This window comes from Apodemus sylvaticus, chromosome 1 (assembly GCF_947179515.1).
Source record: "Apodemus sylvaticus chromosome 1, mApoSyl1.1, whole genome shotgun sequence".
NCBI lineage: Eukaryota > Metazoa > Chordata > Mammalia > Rodentia > Muridae > Apodemus > Apodemus sylvaticus.
Window position 1 is genome coordinate 33,881,911 of NC_067472.1, and position 14,479 is coordinate 33,896,389.

At 41.1% G+C, this 14,479-nt stretch overlaps 1 protein-coding gene across 3 annotated transcripts in view; it reads left to right on the forward strand.

Annotated features, from left to right (window-relative positions):
- Positions 1 to 14,479, forward strand: part of Glis3 (GLIS family zinc finger 3) — a 426,372-nt gene that overhangs the window by 329,512 nt on the left and 82,381 nt on the right. The window lies entirely within an intron of this gene.

Sequence of the window (14,479 nt, forward strand, 5' to 3'; positions counted from 1 at the left end):
TTGTTTCTCAGGAACTGTCCCCTTGCTTTTACACCAGCTCTCAAACAGTGAATTCACAAGCGTGTGCCACCATAGATGGCTTATCACTCAGCCTGAGCTCTGGTCCTCACGCTCAAACAATACTCATTTCATCCACCGGTCTCTAGCCAGCACCCAAGCTTTCAAATATTTGAACATTTACTAGTCCATGGAAGAAGCGAGTTGCATTAATTTGGTGTTTTTAGTACAAGGGTGTTTGGGTCACTTTGTCTTCTTGTCATTATTGTGCATTTTTCATAGTTTTTTGGCATTTGACATTTGGTGTTGGAAAATCCTCTCTCTATTTTTTTTTTTGACACTGAAGTTTTTTATCAGGAGGTACTACGTTGAGTGCCAGTTGAGGGCTTATAGACAGAAAGTTTTTAAGCCAAGTCTTCTTTTGAGAAAGAAAAACACTCAGCTATAAGGACTTTACAGACATACTTAATTACTTATAAAACCAATCTTATGAATCAATAGTTAAAATATTTTTTCTCAAGAAATTAAATCCCTTCATAAAATAAATTGTTATCTCGAACCATTTGGCATGGGCTAGGTATGATTGAAGTTAGAAAGGCAAAGGGATTTTATTTAATGTAAATAGAATTGAAAAAGCAGTGCCTTGTCTTAAAATAACACATTATCTTTGAGTTTGTTTATGTAGTGGATTGTATTGATGGATTTCCGTATATTGAACCAACCCTGCATTCCCAGGATAAAGCCTACTTGATCATGGTGGATGATCGTTTTGATGTGTTCTTGGATTCGGTTGGCAAGAATTTTATTGAGTATTTTTGCATCGATGTTCATAAGGGAAATTGGTCTGAAGTTCTCTTTCTTTGTTGGATCTTTGTGTGGCTTTGGTATCAGCGTAATTGTGGCTTCGTAGAAGGAATTGGGTAGTGTTCCTTCTGTTTCTATTTTGTGGAATAGTTTGAAGAGTATTGGTGTTAACTCTTCTTTGAAGGTCTGGTAGAATTCTGCACTGAAACCATCTGGTCCTGTGCTTTTTTTGGTTGGAAGACTTTATTAACCTAGAAAACTGGAATACCCAAAACATAATCCACACATCAAATGAGATACAAGAAGAAAGCAGGAGTGGTCCCTGGTTCTGGAAAGACTCAGTGAAACAGTATTTGGCAAAACCAGAATGGGGAACTGGGAAGGGGTGGGAGGGAGGACAGGGGAAGAGAAGGGGGCTTACGGGACTTTCGGGGAGTGGGGGGGGGGCTAGAAAAGGGGAAATCATTTGAAATGTAAATAAATTATATCGAATAAAAAAAAAAGAAGAAGAAAGGAGGAGTGGCCCCTGGTTCTGGAAAGACTCAGTGAAGCAGTATTCGACAAAACCAGAACGGGGAAGTGGGAAGGGGTGGGTGGGAGGACAGGGGAAGAGAAGGGGGCTTACGGGACTTTCGGGGAGTGGGGGGCTAGAAAAGGGGAAATCATTTGAAATGTAAATAAATCATATCGAATAAAAAAAATTAAAAAAAAAAAGAGGAAACCTGAAAAAAAAAATAACACATTATCCCAATTGGATCCCGGAGCAGAGTTGTTGTCTATTGGCTTTGTCATTGTCTGTAGCTTATAAAATTCAAAGGAATTATTCATTTAGCAAAAGAGGGTTTTAATTCTAAATCTATCTATTCGCTACCTCCAAGTTGCCCCTCATAAGTGGGGTTTTATTAATAACATTAAGCTCATCAGTAAGATGAGCCCACCTTCCCAGAGCCTACTGTCAAGGCAGCAAAGATAATAATCACCTAGATAGACAACAGGTGTGATGTTCACAGGTGTGGAGACACTCGGGTGTTTAGAGATCGTTAAATACTTTGACTATGGAATAACAGTATATTTTAGCCTCCTTTAAAAGGAAAGTAGTTTTGATTGTGGACGTATTTATTGAAGTACTAATCGAAACAGGAAAGCATTGAGACTGTAAGGTATGACTGTATTTATAATTTCCATGCCGCTGAGACTGTAAGGTATGACTGTATTTATAATTTCCATGCCGCTGAGACTGTAAGGTATGACTGTATTTATAATTTCCATGCCGCTGCTGTAGCAGGCGGTCTAGGGAAGAACAGCGGGCCTGTGAGCAGTCTGATGCCCTCGTGTCAGACACTGCAGGCCTTCCTTAGTTCTGACGTTAGGGCAGTGAAGGATTCCCTCTCTCATGGCTTTGCTTTGGTGTCTGCTCTGTTTTGTGCAAATGATCAAACCGGACTTCGTTGGCTTTCTCTAACTTTTTGGCTCAGCCCTCAGTAACAAATGTACAGTATTTGCTTTTCAAAAAGCCTTTCTAAATCTGTGATGGTTAATTCATGACATTAAAATGATTTTGCTTCATTGAACAACAAGAGGCTGTGTCACTCCCAAGAGAGGCGGCTGCTGATAAACCCCAAACCAGCCCTTCTGTGCTGTTAAATCGCATGCCGATAGCCCGGTGTGTTACATTTACACGATGCAATGTTGTCACTAGACCTCAGAGAGCTCCTAATTGCTCACTCATGTCAGGACTTGGTATTTGAAATATTTCCTGGCATCAATACTTCAGAAAAAAAAGAAACAATAAACCTTTTAAGGCAGAATTAAGATTATTTACGACTTTAATTAAAAATTGGAAAACTGGCATGATTTCAAAAAAGGGCTTTACAAAAATGTGAATTCATCAAAAATAACCATAAAAATTCCAAGGTGATAAAGGCACTGTGGAGTAATGGTCCCAGCCATGGGGAATTGTTTTGCTGAAAAGAATAAAACTCTATGCTGTCACACCCTGTTAGTCATGGACTTGCCTAATATACCCTGCCTGCCTGCCTCCCTCTAATCCTCTCTTTAACCTCCCCCTACATGCTAAATGACATTATTTTGGTCTTAACTTAGCCAGTTTTATGAGGCCCAGCTTGGAAATAGGGTTCAGTAACAAACACCCATAAGATAAGGTACATAAGGAGAAACAGGTTACTCCTGATTGGTGCCCTGACCACAGGTACATGGTCCTTCCTGACATGTAACGTGGTCCATCAACAAAATAAGGTGGGCCTGGAATCTTAGCCAAACCTGTTTCAAGATGTTTAAAGAAGGAAAAGAACAGGGGAGCAGAGACAGTTTGGCTTATTGCATGCAGAGAGTAGTTTCTCTGTTTGCAAAACTCAAACACACACACACACACACACACACACACACACATCTCATCAGCCAACAGGCACCCAGACTTTTTCATCTGATGTGTGTTGCAGTTCTTGAGTCCTTTGAAACAGGGCCACACTGAGAAAATGAGTCGCCAAGCATTCAAGCCACCAGAAAAGGTGTCTGTTGAGAATAGAATTTAGCCTCCAGAGCAAAAGGCACAGAATCTGTCCTTCGATTCTTTCCGATGCGTGAGTGAAATAAGTGAAGACCAGGGCAGATGAGCCACTTGAAATTCTTCTCAAGGCTGTGAATTTTATCAGACTTTTTCCGTTTTCACCTTGGACGTACCATGGTTTCCTTCACCCTAGCCTGTTGTCAAAGTGGACTTTAAAAAAACAAATACAAACAATACCTTACAGTTATAGGTGACAGGAATCTTCATCCAATCCACACTCCCATAAAGATTCTGAACTTTTTATGCATTATTAATGTTTGTTAGACATTGACCTTAGACTAGCTGAACGTCAGTGATGTTCACTTTTACAACCTCAACACAAGCTATTGCGATTACCTACGTTTCTATCTCATAGTTCTGTATTTTGGCTATATGCAAGAGCAGCTTACTTTCCCCAGAACTGTAAACGTCATGGGGGAGCCCATGGCTCACTCTGCACTGTATAGTTCTTTGAACCATGAGAAGGTAGATAGCAATAATACTTTCCTGTAAATTGGAGTTTTCAGAAAAATGAGGAATGAAGCTTGCTTTTCCCATTGGTTTTGCTTTCTGCTTTAGCTTATGGGGTGGGGTCTTAGTCTATGAGGTGGGGTCTTTGACCGGTGGGGTATATATGTTCAAGTCCTCACCAGATTTCACAGTTGCTTTTCATTATTTGTCCTTTGTTTCTTAACCGTTAAGAAACTAATAGGAATCTGTTAAAATCACTAATAGAGTATTAGGAATTAGCCCAAACCACAGCTCCGCCTTAGGATAAACAAATCCAACTCTTCTATCATGCTTTAGTTACCACTACTACAGTGGATGTGTGTGAGGATGATTCTGTGATAGGGATGATATTCAAGCAGTACAAAGATGCCTTTTTAACAGCTCACAAACATCTGTGCATTATCCCATTGGTGATGAACAGTGATAAAGGACTAACTTCACACCTCAGAACGATGGTGAGACACATCTGGATCCCCATCCCCCTCAGGTGAGAGGAGCTCAATTTCAAGAAAGATTCTGGGAGATGCTCTTCCACAAGAAATGTCTGGTGATGAGAATAAGTACTTATATTTTAATGAAAAACATCCTTACACGTCATCACAAATCCTAAGATATTTCGGCAATTATTGCTACTTGGAACAAGTTGCCTGGCAGCTCCGATGATAACCTGGCCCAGCATAATAGTGCTTTTATTTTTGAAGCATACTGTTTCTACATAGTGGGTGGAGCTGCTTAGACTCCTAGGAGTTCCAGACTTCTAGGAATTGGTGGAGGAGTTGAGTGAGGTTGTCTTTGGTCGGAAAGAGCAGTGAATGACATGAGCATGTGTTCTTCATACCATCAGAAGACCTGCGTTCATCTTTACAGGAAACATGTGCTGCCATCTCTGAGATGATGGCCTAGGGTCTTAACTGTGATGGAAGTTGGTGCCCATGCATTGCTCCTGAAACACATTCTATGGAATGTTATTAGGTTGGGGGTTTTTTTGTTTGTTTGTTTTGTTTTGTTTGTGTTGTTCTGCATTTTAGATTTATTTCAGTTTTGTGTACGTGAATGCTTTTGCCTGCATGTGTGACAGTGCACCATTTTTCCTGTTTGGGGGGGTCAGAAAAGGACACTGGGTACACTGAACTGGAGTTAGGGTTGTTTGTGAGCCACCATGTGAGGAGTGGGAACTGAATCCGAGTCCTCTGCAAGAGCAACAGATGCACTAATAGTCCTCAGGGAAGCTGGCACTCCGAAGGACCATTTCCTTCACAGCCTCCCATGAAGCAACTTTTCAAGTAGATGTTTTACAAGTGTCGCAAAAGTTTGATTCATTACATTTTGTAAGTATTTATTAGTTACCTACGGTGTGCTGGGCACTTCTCAGAACCATAGAACTCTGTTAGTGATTTTAAGGGATAGAAGCAAGCACATGAAGGAGGTGTATTTTCTGCTCTCTTAGATTGGCATTCCGATGAAGGTGAGCACCCAGGAAACTGTTGTGACATTAGTGCACTTAAGACACAGAGGGCCTGATAACGGGATGGGCGTGAGGTGAAATGGAACCGAGCAGAAGGGCACAGATATCACCCCTTTAGAAATGAGGAAAAAATACATTGGTTGCAGTATTCTAGAAAACCACTGATTTCAGCCCAAACATTGTACTTTTCTGATTGAGTTGACTTTCAAAGAATCCAGAATTGCTAACACCTTTTGCATCCTCTGGCTCATCTTAGGATTTTTGTTTTATTCGTGCATTTATTTCTTTGTTTTTGACACAGAGTACCACTGTGTAGCTCAGGTTGGCCTTGAACTTGGGATCTTACAGCTTTAGCATTCTCAGCTCTGGGACCATACATAGATGTGCCACCTCTTTAGCCTTAGCTTTATTGTCTCTTTCTTCAGCCTGTCCTGATTAGTTGGAGTGGCATGAAAGTGACATGGTCCAGTCATCAAAACTGGTGGTTTCTACTCCAGCCACACAGCACAACTCAGGTGGTCATCATGTGTGATTCTTTGAGCCTGGTTTGCAGGTGAGGCCTTGGCTGCTCCTGGCAATTTTGAGTGACGTGAGGCTGTCTCTGCACTCCTAAGATGACAGGTCTAACGGGAGACATGTGCTTTCAGGACAGAAGAGATGAGTGTGATGTGTCATGCCTACCCATTGCCTTGTGACGTAGCACATGGAGTGCCTTTGCAAATGTCAAAGGCTATTAAAGGAATGAAGTTTTGTCCTTTAGTCCCTGAAGCCACTGTTGTTGAGACCATCACTGAACGTTGTCATAGTCAGTGAGGTCATTTGTTTCTCTTACCTACTGAGATCTCTTACTAGGAACCAAAACCCAGCATATAAAACAAAAGTGCTGGCTGCCTCTTGCCATTCTGGGAAACCACAGGTTAAAAGGGAGGGTCCTCTGGAGGCGCTTCATGTGCAGTTTCAGGTAGTCCAGTGTCCAAGCCCAGCCACCTGATGGCGACCATTGTTTTCCTAACTGATTGACAGAGAGAACTTCCTACATTTCTCATTCTTTCTCGTGACTATGATGAAAATTGTTTAGAAAAAATAAACCATTTACCACAGAGTCTTTGCAGCTCAATGTTGTGCTTCAACTGCCAAGGGCACCCTCCCAGGTGTCCCAACTCTTTGTCTCAGCTTCCAAAGCCCTGGAGCCTCTTCTCATGGTTACTGGCCCCTCTGCGAGTCCATGCCTGTCTTCCCTTCTGCTGAACTCTGTCGCCTTGCTCCCCGGGTAATACTTTCCCATTGCTTGGACCTTGGCCCTCTGAGCTGTGAGGATTTGTTTTCAGGGTGACTTCATACAAGGACTTGGAGATAGGCCTGATGTAAAAACTTTTCATGGCAGATAGTGGGCAGGTGGCCTTGTCCCCGCAGCGTTTGGATTGGACATCAGGAGGTACGAGCTTCCTAGAAACAGTGCCTAGGACTGCATTGTGACTTAACAAGTTACATTCCTCCAGTTTTTCCACTTTCCCATCTTTGCAGCTCCTTTGAAAGGCAAACACAGGGCCCCAGAGGTGAAAGAGAAGCTGTTTCAGGAGGAAAGCATTGTTGTCACGAACCAGCCCATTGTGACTGACAACTGATGAACAATGTCCTTGGAAACACTTTCCTCCTTGAGAACTGAGTATCCTTGGAGGAGCCATCTCTCAGATATTGCTGCGACGTGTCTCTCAGGAACATATGGCTCCTGCAAAAAATGGCTCATAAAAAGGAAAGGAAATGGACCCAAACCAGAGGGAATTAAGGTTTAAACCTGTGGTGCTTAATTTGTCCAAGGATTATTACCTGAGCTTTCATGGGATGGATGGAGATGCATAGTTTGAGGAAGGTCAAAAATGTTCCCCAAAGACATGCAAAACAAATTTTTTTTCCTTTAGAAAGGTTCCCTGGACTTCACTGATAGAAATTAAGATTCCAAGGCAAAAGCGAGACATCTAGGGAATGACAGTCTTACTTACATGACTTTGATTATAACTACCTTCCTCTAAGACATTACCCAGTTAACGATGTTTTGCTTTCTTCACTGTTGAATATTGACTCCCCTAGCAAAGAATTTTAAGATGTTCAAGTTATTCCTCAAATACTTTCACAACATTCCTTGGGTCTGAGGTTTTGTTGCATGTTTGGATCTATGAAATGGTGAGATACTCTCCTTTTCCCAGAGGCAGTCTTAGGGCTTTTTTTTTTTTCTGTGAAAAAAAAAAAAAAACACCATGATCAAAAGCAGCTTGGATAGAAAAAGACTTATTCCTGCTTGCAACTTTCAGGTCATTTTCAAAGTTGTGACAAGAACACCAGGCAGGAACCTGGAGGCAGGACTCAAGTAGAGGCCATGGGCTCTTGCTGGCTTGCTCTTCTTGACTTTATCAGCTTGCCTTCCAATACAACCCAAGAGTACCTACCCAGAGATGGCACTGCCGGCTGTGAGCTGGGCCCTCTCACATCAATCATAAATCTAGACTGTGTACCACAGGCATAGTCTAGGCCAATCAGTAGGGGAATTTTTTTTCAATTGACATTCCCTCTTCCAAAATGACTCTAGTTTGTGAAATTGACAAACACAAATCCAGCACAGATATTCAAGCTGGATTTTAACAAGATAAGGACTAGCTGTGTTGCTTATTAATCGGAGAATGGAATGAGTCTGTAAGCAGTGACCAGAGTCAGGAGCTGATGTACTTATAGAGGGTTGGAAGGAAGCAATCTGGATTGAAATGAGAGAAGAGGAAGTGGTGATGGACAGAATATTAGTGTTGAGGAGAAGGGACAAATTAAGAAAACTACAGAGATCCTGCTCTTTTGGGTTGATTAGCCAGGAGTAAGAGCCAAGGCTGAAGCCTCCTCTGGGAAGCTGAAGTTCTTAAATCTTTAAGATTGATATCAGACCCATAGCGATTATCAGATAATGGAGTCAACCGACTGAAGATACTAATCACATTCACATAATGTCTTCACAGCAATATTTAAATTGTGAATGTTTTATTGACTAGGGTAGATTATAGGCTAGCCAAGACGAGACATAAAACTGACTGTCACTCAAGTCCTTTCTGATGAATTTTAACTATGGTTTCTTTATTTAAAGATAAGACCAGCTCCATGAGACTGATGTATCGTGAACTCCTAAGTGTCCTTTACATCAGTGCTAATTGATTATTCATTAGGAAAAGAAAAAAGAATTATCAGACATATCTGGTCCTACTCTCTTTCATTATAGCTTTGACTGTTCAGAGTAAATATGTTCAGGTTAATTAATTTAGAGTCATGGTGATGAGAGAATAGAAGATCATTCTACTTTAAGGAAGAGGGTAAATGCCGAGTTTTTAACTTATATATTACATCGTGATGTTGGAATTTATGCAGCTGCACAACTTTATTATGGTATCTTAAAACTTAGGAAGCAGTGGGGTTTGTGGTGACTTTATAATGTTCATTAGCACAGTGTCCACGTCATATTGAGATAATGGCCGTAAAAGCGCTGCCCATGGTACCTGACACAGTGTGTATTCCACCAAAGCCAGCTATTCTCCCAGGGATTATACCTTACCCAATCCGCGACATCCATAGAGAATACCAAGAGGTCATTGAAATTTCAGTAAGCTAAGAACAATCTGCTTCAGGTACTTTGATTAATTAGTTTTCCCCTTAAAGCGATCTTAGCTGCTTAAAATAATTAATGGAAATAGATTATGATGCTATTAAAAACTGATAATCTATCTACTCTACTTTTCTTCTTTCCCCTGGGGGAAAAAATAAACCGCATGACTTTTTTAAAAAAAATATGTGTTTTGGAAATCTCTGTCAGACAGTCTGACCTGGCTATTTTCAGAAATCCTTGTCTTCCGCTTGAGAATTGCCGCCTGACACGAGACCATCTGTAACTACTGCTGTATACAGGGAAGGTGCTTGGCTCTTGTTTGCATAGTAAAGAGACTTACATTGTGTCCATTGAAGGTGCTGACTGTACAGAGCTGACCCTATTCACATTCACAGACTTACCAGTTTATTTACTTTTATATTTATTACTCATTTTATTTCTGATTGGGATCATCTGCTGTCCTTTTTGATACAGACTGAGTCAGGGTTCTGGATTCCGATCTTTCCATCGCCAATTTTAATGAGAGAACCTTTGACCCAGTTGCTCAGTGTCCTAGAACTTGAACTGCACATTTGTAAAACTCGGGCTTGTAAGAACTGTTTTCTTAGACGGTCTTAGTGACCAGTGAGAAAGTCCTTTACTCAGAGGGGTCAGGCAAGGGAGGAGTCATAGATCGTCTGTGTGTGGTGACAGCATGGGTCAGTACGTGCATGTCAATGCACAATACTTTGCTTGTTCCATTTCCGTTGAGGAAACTGGCTTTGATACATGGAAGAAAAGGCCAGAGTGAGGCACTGGAGAGGTGGTCCAGTGGGTAAGAGCACTGGCTGCTCTTCCCGATTCCTGGCACCCACTTGATGGCTTGCAACCATCTGTAACTCTAGCTTTAGGCTGTCCAAAGTCCTCTTTTGGCCACTATGGACACTGAAGATGCATGGTGCATGTGCATACATGTAGGTAGAACATCTACACATAGAAGATTTTTAAAAAGTATAAAAAGAGGTCAAAATAAGGTAAAGCAAGAATTTTCTTAGGGAAAAGGACATTTTCCTTGGCCCGTTGAGTTTGATTTTTGCTTACGAAGTCATGTAGCTGATCTTGAGGCTCTCTACAGCTGCCATTTAAAGATCAGGTGAAACCCAGACCCTGTGGTTCAGAAGACTTCAGCTGTGATCGTGGCAATAGTGATATTAAGAAAAGGCTCTGTCCAGTCCCTGCCTCTGACACCTCCACATTTTAGAGCCATCGTGAACATATACATTATCTTGTTACATGTCTTTGGCTTTTAGACATAGGATATATATATATTCTTTATTCCGTTGTCTAATCTCTAGCTTGTTTCTGAGAAGCTAAAGGCTTAGAAGTAGGCAGGGAGCCAGGAGTGATGGCAGAGGTGGTGTGCTGCTTCCCCATGAGCCAGGAGGCCTGCAGAATGTGTGCCAGAGTCAGTTAATGCTGCCTAATGCACAGCCATCCATGAAGTCTTGACATGCTGTTTGCAATCTTGGCATTTCTCTAAATGTTTTGGCGAAAGAATTTTCTCCCACTTGGCAATCCAGAGTTCTCTTTACAAACGCTGGCAAGGTGTCATGCGATGTCTGAAATGTTCACTGTTTCCTCTGTCGGTTGAGTAGCTTCAGTTAGCTGTTGAAGGATTACAGATAGTAGCTGCCTCTCTGAGGCTATTTATTCTTTTAACCAGCATAGAAAGTTCTTTGTCTAAGTGGCTTTTGAGGATGGGGACTTTCTGCATCCAAACTGCAGGGACCTCCTATAACAGCAGAGCAGTCACTGGTAGCAGTGTAGTTCAGCAACATTAGAAGGTCTTCAAGTGTCACTGTCTGCAGTCTACGAAGGGAATGAAATTTAGAAAACCCCCTAATAGGCTGGGAAGATTGCTCAGTGAGTTCACTGTGCAAGCATGAGGACCTGAATTCAGATTAACAAACACGTATACAAATCCAACCATTGCAGCCATGCCTGTGAGCCAGTGTTGGCAGCCCAGCAGTAAGTGGAACTGTGTAGCTGAAATGGTGAGTTCTGGGACCAATGAGAGCTCCTGCCCAACCAGGTAAGGTGGAGGCAAGGAGGATGCCCAGGGTTTTTCTCTGGTCTCCTCACATACATACATGGATACATAGGCAGACATATGACAGAGAAAGACGCGCACAATGCGCGCGTACACACACACACACACACACACACACACACAGAGAGAGAGAGAGAGAGAGAGAGAGAGAGAGAGAGAGAGAGAGAGAGAGAGAGAGAGACCTAAAAGAGATATTCAGAAATCCTCTTCAAGTAATCTTAAGCTTTCTGACTTCCATGGGGAAATCTTTATTGGACTATTATCAGGTTTAGCCTGACCATGCAGTTTTTATACTAGAGAGCTGAAAGCCTAAATACCCATTCCATACTCAGTTCTGTTTCCAAGGGAGCTCTTTTTGTTTTGAGAGTGACCTTGCTGGTACACAAAGAAACATAGCTCTAACATTCCCGGTTCTCCAAATCTTTTTGTGAGCGCATACATTCTAGGTCATTTGGCAAATGGATCACATGGAACTTCGTTGTCCCCATTTCCCTGGCACTGGAGAACACAGTTTCACCAATAGGCACATGAAAGTTACTGAGGCAAGCATCGAGGTTGGGAAAGTTTGCAAGGGAACTGATGTTGAAGGGTCTGTCCTGCTAAGATGGTAAAAATAGACTGTAGTCAGATCTGCCATTTAGGGAGATAATCATGGGGCTAATGTGGCAATGAGTTAGTGATGTGGGGTGAAAGGAGACGGGTAGTTAGTTAGGTTTCATATTTCCATTAATCAACCGTCTTTTGGTGCTGTGGTTTATCGGACTGTGTCTACACCCGGCTGTGCTACCATCAATTCTTGCTTTCTCCATCTTTCAAATGCTGTTGTGAGAGACTGCTAAATGTCTTCCTTGGATCGGCTCAGTGTATGTGTGGTTTTTCTACTTAGAAAGTGATTCTCCGGTGTTTTCTGTAACTGAGTCGTAGGTTCTGATTCCTCCTTGTGACTCACTAACATGTAGTTCTTTTAGAATCTTTCCAAGCATGCAGCTGAGACTCTGTTCCATTTCCTAGGTTGGTCTTTTTTTTACTACTAAAATTTGGGTACGGCTATCTCTCTCTCTCTCTGTTTCCTAGCTTTGTGTATGCTTTCCAAAGCATACTTTGACAGTTATTCACCTGCACTGTTCATAGCTGAGTCTGTAGAGCTAGGTTCTAAATTTCCCCATTACCCCATCCAGGTCTTTTGCTTTCTTCTTTCTTCTCCTGGTCTTTTTGCTCATTTTCTGCTCTTCTCTTGGGAGTTTTGCTTCTCCTTTAACATGTACCTCTATGAAAACTTAACATGCCACATAGTAAGAGTTCCTATGTGCTTTATCATGCCCAGTACAGAGTGTGCCTAAAGTGTATATGATTCTGCATTCAATCCCCAGTACTGGGGAAAAGGGAAGAAGGAGAGAAAAAATAGTTGATTGTGCTCAGAATCCAATACATCCTCATTTTAAAATTCTTTAAGTTATATATATATATATATATATATATATATATATATATATATATATAACGTAAATATATATATATATATATTTGTATTTGTATATATACACACTTTCATTGAAAGGAAGATACCATTTGGAATAACATGCCTTGGTTTCCGATATGTTAAAATACATGTTCGAATAAATGAATCATGATGACTTAACACTGGTGTGTATCTGTCTGTGCATGTTTCCTATATCTATCTGTATCCTATCTCTAAATCTATACTGTATCCATATCTATATTTATCATCTGTCTGTCTGTCTGTCTGTCTGTCTGTCTGTCAGTTTGTCTGTTGGATATGGTGGTGCAGATCTTTAATCCTAGCAATCAGAAGGCAAAGGCAGGTGGAGCTCTATGATTTTTAGGCCAGCCTGTTCTACATAGATAGTTCCAAGACAGTCAGGGCTACACACAGAGACCCTATTTCAAAAACAAAAACAAAACAACATATATAACATATATGCTTTCATTTTATTAATGCATACCAATTATAGCTCTGTTGGTATCTTCTTAAAGATTCACTTATTTTTACCTACATGTATGCTTGTTTTACCTGCATGTATGCGTGTGCAGTACATGCATATCTAGTGCCTGCAGAAGTCAGAAGAGGGCATCAGGTCCCCTTCAATTGAGGTTACAGTTGTGAGTTACCATGTAGGTTTTAGGAACTGAACTCAGATCTTCTGAAAGAACAAGAAGTGCTCTTAGGACCACTGCCAATCATCTCTCCCACCCAGGAGGTGAGGGTCTTATTACTGCATTTTAAGATTTTAAGATTTAATATTTGTCTTAAACAGTCTTTCACCATTAGGCATTTAGGTGTTTAATGTTTTACTATTATGAACAATTATATATTACATATATTGATATAGAGATCTTAGTGTATGTTGAATAAAAATTCCTAACAATGTATCATTGACAAGACTTTATAAAAGTATGTAGCAGTGTCCTCATGTTGGGACTATATGAAACCAAATTTTTGTTATACTTCACAAATATGAGGAAAGACAGAATTTTATGGGCACTAGTAGACATTATTATGCAACTGATGCCCATGGGTTTCTGAAATTCAACCTCTTTTCCATGTTGGCCATTTGTGTTTCCTTTTCTTTTTTTTTTTTTTTTATTTGATATAATTTATTTACATTTCAAATGATTTCCCCTTTTCTAGCCCCCCCCCTCCCCGAAAGTCCCGTAAGCCCCCTTCTCTTCCCCTGTCCTCCCTCCCACCCCTTCCCAGTTCCCCGTTCTGGTTTTGCCAAATACTGTTTCACTGAGTCTTTCCAGAACCAGGGACCACTCCTGCTTTCTTCTTGTATCTCATTTGATGTGTGGATTATGTTTTGGGTATTCCAGTTTTCTAGGTTAATAACCACTTATTAGTGAGTGCATACCATGATTCACCTTTTGAGTCTGGGTTACCTCACTTAGTATGATGTTCTCTAGCTCCATCCATTTGCCTAAGAATTTCATGAATTCATTGTTTCTAATGGCTGAATAGTACTCCATTGTGTAGATATACCACATTTTTTGTATCCACTCTTCTGTTGAGGGATACCTGGGTTCTTTCCAGCATCTGGCAATTATAAATAGGGCTGCTATGAACATAGTAGAGCATGTATCCTTATTACATGGTGGGGAATCCTCTGGGTATATGCCCAGGAGTGGTATAGCAGGATCTTCTGGAAGTGAGGTGCCCAGTTTTCGGAGGAACCGCCAGACTGCTTTCCAGAGTGGTTGTACCAATTTGCAACCCCACCAGCAGTGGAGGAGTGTTCCTCTTTCTCCGCACCCTCTCCAACACCTGCTGTCTCCTGAATTTTTAATCTTAGCCATTCTGACTGGTGTAAGATGAAATCTTAGGGTTGTTTTGATTTGCATTTCCCTAATGACTAATGAAGTGGAGCATTTTTTAAGATGCTTCTCCGCCAT